The sequence below is a fragment of the Penaeus chinensis genome, chromosome 30 (genome assembly GCF_019202785.1).
Source record: "Penaeus chinensis breed Huanghai No. 1 chromosome 30, ASM1920278v2, whole genome shotgun sequence".
In the NCBI taxonomy this organism is placed as follows: Eukaryota; Metazoa; Arthropoda; class Malacostraca; order Decapoda; family Penaeidae; genus Penaeus; species Penaeus chinensis.
Window position 1 is genome coordinate 6,487,060 of NC_061848.1, and position 7,500 is coordinate 6,494,559.

The window sequence follows — 7,500 nt, forward strand, 5'->3', positions numbered from 1 at the left end:
CAAGAGAGACTTGTCAGTTGCAGAAACGCCGTGATATTTTTACTGTACTTGAATTAAGTAATTATATACGGTTATCATTTTTCATTTAGTGTAAACAAGAGGCACATTTGCTTTTACAAATTAGGAGACATTGTGTTTAATTGTTTCAAGTGTTTAAATTATAATTGAGGTGATATATATACATATTATTATTATTATTATTATTATTTTATTTTACAATATTGTTTATTGTTGTCAAGAGATATACTGCGAGACGAATGAATTTACATGATTATGATTTGTAAAATGTTTGAAAATATCTATTTTTATTTCGCTATCTGCACAACTTATGGCAAAACAAAAATGTGTTTAATTTATTTATCAACTGTAAAATAGTTCATTACTATATGTAAATTCATAATGATGAATTGGATGCCTGTATATTATTACACAATCATGTTCAGCAAAAAAAAAAAAAAAAAAAAAAAAAAAAAAAGATAACAGCAAATGCATAATCAGACAAAACAATAAATAAATAAAAAATAATCACAATAACATTTCTTTAGAATCGAACAATAGCGATAAAGCCATAACATGAAACAACTAAGAGTTACTAACAACAACAGCAACAACCATAACAACAACAACAATAACAAGGACAACGACAGCGCAAGCAGCAAGAAGAGCGACAACAGAAACAAAAACAACAACAACAAAACAACCACACAAACAAACGACAACAACACAACAACAACAAAACAACAACAAACAGCAAAACAACAAAACAACAACAGCAAACAACAACAACAACAGCAACACAAACTGAATACTGTATTTGCATCGCCAATGTGACTTAGTCTATTAACTGCTAAATAACGAAAAAAAAAGTGGCAGAGAGGCAGAACAGGAAGAAAATGGAAAAGAGAAAGAAGAAATAAGAAAGAGAAAAAAAAGAGAGAAGAATGTGAAAGAGAAGAAAGACAAGAAGAGGAAGAATAAGAAAAAGATAATGATGATGATAATGATAACAACAATAATAATAATAAGAAGAAAGACAAGAAGAAGAAGGAGAAGAAGAAGAAGAAGAAGAAAAGGAACAAGAAGAAGGAGAAAGAGGAGAAGGAGAAGGAGAAGAAGAAGAATAAAAAAGAAGAAAAGGGTGAAGAATAAGAGATGAGAAGAAAAATGATAATAAGAAAAAGAAGGATAAGAAGATGAAAGGAAGAAGGTAAAAAATAAAAAATAAGGAAAAAAGAAGATAAAAAAGTAAAAAACAAAGACATTAATAAAAGAAAAGATGAATAAAAACAGAGAAAAACAGAACACTCATATATAATAATATATTATAATAAATCCCACGAGGAAAGCAACATGATCCCACACAATAAAATCATCAATTTCGTTTATTTCTCAAAATATTTAGTCTTGAGATTTCCCTTCATTTTCGGATACACTTTATAAGCAGGAAGACAGAAGCAGGTCACGTGATTACTGGATGAGCAGAAAATATAAGCAGGGATTGTATATAAGCAGGTGAATATATATACCAGAGGGAAGTAGGGAGAAAAGGAAGCAGGAAAGGCGGACAATTGGTAAGCAGGAGTAGATAATTAAGCAGGTAAATTGAAACGGACGAGAACTATACACATCTCAGGTGAGCAGAAGGTTTAAGGATTAAGCAGGTAAACAAAAACAGGTTGCATATTTATAAGTAGGCATAAGGAGAACCACAGCTACATAAGCAGGTAAGTTGAAGCAGACGAGGTGAGCAGAAGGATCAAGGATTAAGCAGGTAAATACAAACATGTGTATAACTACAAGTAGGTACAAAGGGGAACCAGGTGAAGGCTTAGGAGGCAAGCAGAAGCAGGCAAATTAAAGCAGGCGTGAATCATGTAAATGTAGATGAAAGTAAAGAGAGACCAAGAGGTTAGCAGAAGCAGAAAAGGTTACTGGGTTAGCAGAAGCAGGCAAACGAAAGCAGGCGAGGACTAACAAGGTGAACACATAAGCAGGTGAGCAGAAGTGGAGGAAGTGTTAGTACGTGAGCAGAAGCAGTTGATACAGAGCTAGGAGAACGAAACAGGCAAGCAGAAACAGGTGCATATATATAAGCAGATGAGCAGAAGCAAACAAGGGGTTATCCAGGTGAGCAGAAGCAGGCGAGCAGGAGCAGGTCAACGGTGTTAGTAGGTGAGCAGAAACAGCCTAACAGGAGCAGACCAGTAGGGTTACCTGGTAATCCAAAGCAGGCGAGTAGTGGTTACTATTTAAGCAGAAGCGGGCCAGCAGGGTTGCCAGGTAAGCAGAAGCAGTTCTCTCTCTATTTAAGCATAAGCAGGCCAGCAGGGTTAGCGGGTGAGCAGGGTTGGCGGGTAAGCAGGAGCAGGCTCTTTCTCTATTTCAGCAGAAGCGGGCCAGCAGGGTTAGCAGGTAAGCAGAAGCAGGCTCTCTCTATATTTAAGCAGAAGCAGGCTCTTTCTCTATTTCAGCAAAAGTGGGCCAGCAGGGTTGCCAGGTAAGCAGAAGCAGGCTCTTTCTCTATTTAAGCAGAAGCAGGCTCTTTCTCTATTTCAGCAAAAGCGGGCCAGCAGGGTTGCCAGGTAAGCAGAAGCATTCTCTTTCTCTATTTAAGCAGAAGCGGGCCAGCAGGGTCAGCAGGTAAGCAGAAGCATTCTCTTTCTCTATTTAAGCAGAAGCGGGCCAGCAGGGTTAGCAGGTGAGCAGGAGAAGGGCGCAAACAAGGGCAAAGAGTTACGACCGCGACCCCACCTGTATAGCTCAAGGGTGACTCACTCCCAGGGTGAAAAAAGGGAGCCTATTATTTATCTCCCTTTTGGGTGCCTCCCCTTCCTGGTCTCTTTATTAATGGCTGGCTGAGATCTCCCTTTCCTTCGTGGTTTTCTTCTTTTTCTTCTTTTTTTTCTTTTTTCTTCTTCTTCTTCTTCATCCTAATCTTCTTCTTCTTCTTCTTCTTCTTCTTCTTCTTCTTCTTCTTCTTCATGATCCTCATCTTCTTCTTTTTCTTCTTCTTCATATTTTCTTCTTCTTCTTCTTCTTCTTCTTCTTCATCCTCATCATCATCTTCTTCTTCTTCTTCTTCTCCTTCTTCTTCTTCTTCTTTATGATCCTCATCTTCTTCTTCTTCTTCTTCTTCTTCTTTTGTATGATTTACATTTTTTGTTTATTTATATGATTATGATTAATATCATCATGACAATTATTGTGATTATTACGACTGTTATTGGCAGTATTATTATTATTATTATTATTATTATTATTATCACTATCACTATAATTATTATCGTCATTATTTCTATCATTATTATTACTATCATCCTTTTTTACTATTATTATTATCATTATTACCATTTCTTTATTACATCTACTGTTACCATAAACACTATCATTATTACTGATCATTAATCATTATCATTATCATAATATTTTTATGTATTCTTTTATATATGTGAATATCTCTCAAATAATTTATTTTTGTTTTCTCTATCTATCACTCTTTGCCTTCCCATTCTGTTCTCTTTTTTTCATTCTCTTTCTTTCCATCTTTCCATTTCCTCTTTTATCCAATCCCCATTTCTCTTTTTCTCTCTTCTTCCTTTTCTTCCTTTCTCTTTTCGAGCTCTCTCTCTCTTCTCCTTTCTTCTCCATCTCTATCTCTCCGTCATTCGCTCTCTTCTCCCTTTTCCTCTCTTTTCGTTCTCTCTCTCTTCTCCTTTCTCCTCCATCCCTGTCTCTCCCTTATTCTCTCTTTCCCTCTCTTTTTGTTCTCTCTCTCTTTTCCTTTCTCCTCCCTCCCTATCTCTCGCTAATTCCCTCTCTTCCTCCTATCGTCTCTTTTCGTTCTCTCTCTCTTTTCCTTTCTCCTCCCTCCCTATCTCTCACCCATTCTCTCCCTTCTCCCTTTCTTTTTCTTTCACTCTCGCTCACTTCTACTTTCTCCTTCCTCCCTATCTCTCACCCATCCTCTCTCATCTCCCCTTTCCTCTCCTTTCATTCTCTCTCTTCTCCTCTCTCCTCCATTCTTTATTTTCCGAATGAGAGAATAAGAAAAGACGAGCAATTCGGCGCAACAAACGGCGACATCAGAGCATCGGAAAGCGCAAGTACTTTTCGAAGTGTGAGTCATGCAAAATCCCAAGCTCTGCCATCGCATGACTGTCACCTGTCATTCACGGGTCGATCTGCCAAGTTTTTAAAAGGTGTCTTTTACGGGAATTTCCAGAAAATTCGAATATAAAGAAAAAAAAAAACTAAAAAAAAAAAAAAAATGACAAACGCGATGCCATTCTTTCCTCCGAGAGTTTGTGTACACAGTGAAAATGTCGCGTTTCTAAATATTGTTTTTAGCTTCGGAGGTAATTTCCCTTCGAGGCAATTCCTTCTACATTTTTCCCTCGGATATATATAGTATTTTCTAACTACGTCGCCGGAGCAATTGAGGGGAAAAGAATGACATATCATTTGCCTTGTGCTCGTTTCCCTATAGTTGGGTTTCTACTCGAGACCCATTTTTCATCTGTCTAAATGCTCCCATTCTCGCTAGTGACGTCACGAGTAATATAATTTTATTCTTTTTTTTTCCATTTTCTATTTTTTGGGGGTCCATTCTGAATTGAAAATCGGTCGTTATGACTACTAGGATTACGGACTGTCACGCTGTGTCACTGCCCTGTCATGCGGTGGGAGGTCTGTGAGGGAACGTATTTGTCATGTTGAAGACTCTCTCCCTTTCTCCCTTTCCTTTCTTTTATTCTCTATTTCTTTCTCCTTTCATTCTTATTGTTTTCTTGGCGCTTTTCCTCTTCTCTTTTATCTCTCTTCTGCTTTTCCTTGTTTCTTCTGCTTTCTGGTCTTTCTTCCCTTCTTTCCTCTTATCTTCGTTCTCCCTTTCTTCCATATTTTCTTCTCCATTCCTCACTTCTCTTTCCTTTCCCCATTCTCTTCTCTCTCTATTTCCTACTCTCTTCTTCCTTCCCTCTCCTTTCTTACGTAACCTCTTTCCTTCCTTCTTTATTCTTCCTTCTCTCGCTTCTTTCCTTCTCCTTCCTTCCCCTTTCTTCGTAGACACTCTTTACTCATTCACTCATTTCCTGTGTTCCCTGATCTCCCCTCTATTCTTTTCCTCTCTTTTCTATCTCCTTCCTATTTTATTTCCTCCCTATCTATCTCCTTTTCTTTCCTTCCTTCCTTCCCTCTCACAATCATCCACCTTTTTTTCCTCCTTTTTCTTCCATCCCCTTCTCCCTCATCGAAGCCAAACTCTCCGTCACCATCCCTCCCTCTCTTCCTTTCCCCTTTTCTCTGCCTTTCTCCCGCTTTTCCTCTCTCTCTTCATCTCCCCTTTCTTCTCTCTTCATTTCACCTTTCTTCTCCCTTCTTTCCCTTTTTCCCCTCCCTTCCTTCCCATTTCCCCTTCCTTCCTCCCCCTTTCCTCTCCCTTCCCTCCTCTCCCGTTTTCCCCTGTCTTCCTCCCTCCTTCCTCCCCCATTTTCCCTCCCTTCCTCACCCGTCCCCCTCCCTTCCTCCCCGTTCCCATCCCTTCTTCCCCACGTCCCCCTCCCTTCCTCCCCTCGTTCCCCTCCCTTCCTTCCCTCGTTCTCCTCCCTTTCTCTCCCCGTTCCCCTCCCTTCCTTCCTCCGTTCCCCTTCCTTCTTCCCCTCTTCCCCTCCCTTCCTCCCCCAATTCCCCTCCCTTCCTCATCCGTTCCCCATCCCGTCCTTCACTCGTTCCCCTCCCTTCCTCCCCACGTTCCCCTCCCTTCCTTCCCCTCTTCCCCTCCCTTCTTCCCCACGTTCCCCTCCCTGCCTCCCCTCGTTCTCCTCCCTTCCTCCCCCCGTTCCCCTCCCTTCCTTCCCTCGTTCTCCTCCCTTCCTTCCCCTCTTACCCTCCCTTCCTGCCCCCGTTCCCTTCCCTTCTTTTCCTTTTCCCCTCCCTTCCTCCCCGTTCTCCTCACTTCCTCCCCATCGTTCATATCCCTTCCTCCCCCATTCCCCTCCCTTCCTCCCTCCGTTCCCCTCCCTTCCTCCCCCCGTTCCCCTCCCTTCCTTCCTCCGTTCCCCTCCCTTCCTCCCCCCGTTCCCCTCCCTTCCTTCCTCCGTTCCCCTCCCTTCCTCCCCCCGTTCCCCTCCCTTCCTCCCCCCGTTCCCCTCCCTTCCCTCCCCTGCAAATGATAACTCACCACGCTGTCGCCAGAACGGAGCTAAGCAACAGTGCCAAAGGTGCCACTCACGGCGTCACTATACGACAACAGTGCCACTATTTATCGAGCTTTTCTTTAAGTGCCTGGCTGTCTGCTTCTCTGTGTGTGTGTGTCTGTCTGTCTTGTCTTGTATGTGTGGCTGTCACTTTCTTTCATTCTTTCTTTCCTCTCTCTTTTTCTGTCAGCCTCTGTCTCTCGTTTCTTTCTCTCATTCTCTCCTTCTATGCCTCTCCCTTCCTCCTTCTTCTTGCCTTCCCTTTCTTTCCTTTTTTTTTCTCCTCCGCCCTCTCTCTCCTTCCCTCCGCCCCTCTCTTTCCCTCTTCTTCCTTTCCCCTCTCTCTCCCTCTCCTTCCCTTACCCTCTCTCTTTCTCCCTCCCCCTCCCTCTCACTCTCTCTCCTTCCCTTACCCTCTCTCTTTCTCCCTCCCCCTCCCTCTCTCTCCCTCTCCTTCCCTTACCCTCTCTCTTTCTCCCTCCCTCTCCCTCTCTCTTTCTCCCTCCCCCTCCCTCTCTCTACCTCTCCTTCCCTTACCCTCTCTCTTTCTCCCTCCCCCCTCCCTCTCTCTCCCTCCCCCTCTCTCTTTCTCCCTCCCCCTCCCTCCCTCTCTCTTTCTCCCTCCCCCTCCCTCTCCCCTCCCTCTCTCTCCCTCTCCCTCTTTTATTCTCTCTATATATCATTATAACCAAACGTTCAAACGAGGGGAAATCCCGTCCCATCGATCGCCTCTCAATGGATAAAATGGAATAATCATTTCTTCATGCCACAGGGAAAGAATATGGATAAGTCCTGAAGATTTTTCTGGTTCTGTCTCTCTATCTCGTTCTATCTCTCTCTCTCTTCTCATCTCTCTCTACCTCAGCTCTATCTCTCTCTATCTTTTTATCGCCTTAGCGCTTCTCTCTCTCTTCGATCATTTATACATCGTTTTCTCTCATCTCACTCTTTCTTTTTTCTTTCTTTCTCTCTCTCTCTATATCATCTCTCTCTCACTCCTCTCTCCTCTCTCTATATCTCTCTCTCTTATCTCTCTATCTTTAGTCGTTAATCTTGGGTATTAAAGTTGGGGCGACAATATTTTTCCATTCAATGGGGTGGGTATACGGTGGGGGGTAGGGTGCACGCTTGCCCCCCCTCCCCCTCCAACCTGGGTGGCTGGGGGCGGGGCGGGGCGGCGCGGGTTGGGGGTCATGGGGGAAAGGCCGCCCGGCCCCCGGGTGGTGTACGTAGGGAGGGGGGATTGGACCGCGTAGGGCGAGTGTGTCGGCTCGAGGGGGCGAAGGGGCGTGGGATCGGGGCTAAG